This window comes from Penaeus monodon, chromosome 19 (assembly GCF_015228065.2).
Source record: "Penaeus monodon isolate SGIC_2016 chromosome 19, NSTDA_Pmon_1, whole genome shotgun sequence".
In the NCBI taxonomy this organism is placed as follows: Eukaryota; Metazoa; Arthropoda; class Malacostraca; order Decapoda; family Penaeidae; genus Penaeus; species Penaeus monodon.
Window position 1 is genome coordinate 31434323 of NC_051404.1, and position 316 is coordinate 31434638.

General features: G+C 27.2%; 1 protein-coding gene across 1 annotated transcript in view; it reads left to right on the top strand.

The window, feature by feature from the left end:
• The window catches only part of LOC119585174, a 27573-nt gene that overhangs the window by 18344 nt on the left and 8913 nt on the right, over window positions 1–316 (top strand). The window lies entirely within an intron of this gene.

Consider the following 316-nt stretch of genomic DNA (forward strand, 5'->3'; position numbering starts at 1 on the left):
TCCATAGACTTTGGCTTAGGCTGAGTTTCTATGGCTAAAATAAGGGTTACTTAAACTTTTTTTTATTATTTTTTCAATAAACTCTGGAACGGTAATATATCCGTTCTGTATTATTTACGACTCAAAGTATATAAGAATATTCGTAGTAATGAATATAAGCAACCTTGGCGCTGTTACTTATCGTATATCTAAAAGTATACTATTTTCAATTTTAAGATTGTGAAGACGAAAAAATAATTAATAAAAAAGTATATTCAGAAATATGTACGTGTTTATCTGTATCTCTATCTTTCTGTCTGTTCATACATATATACAT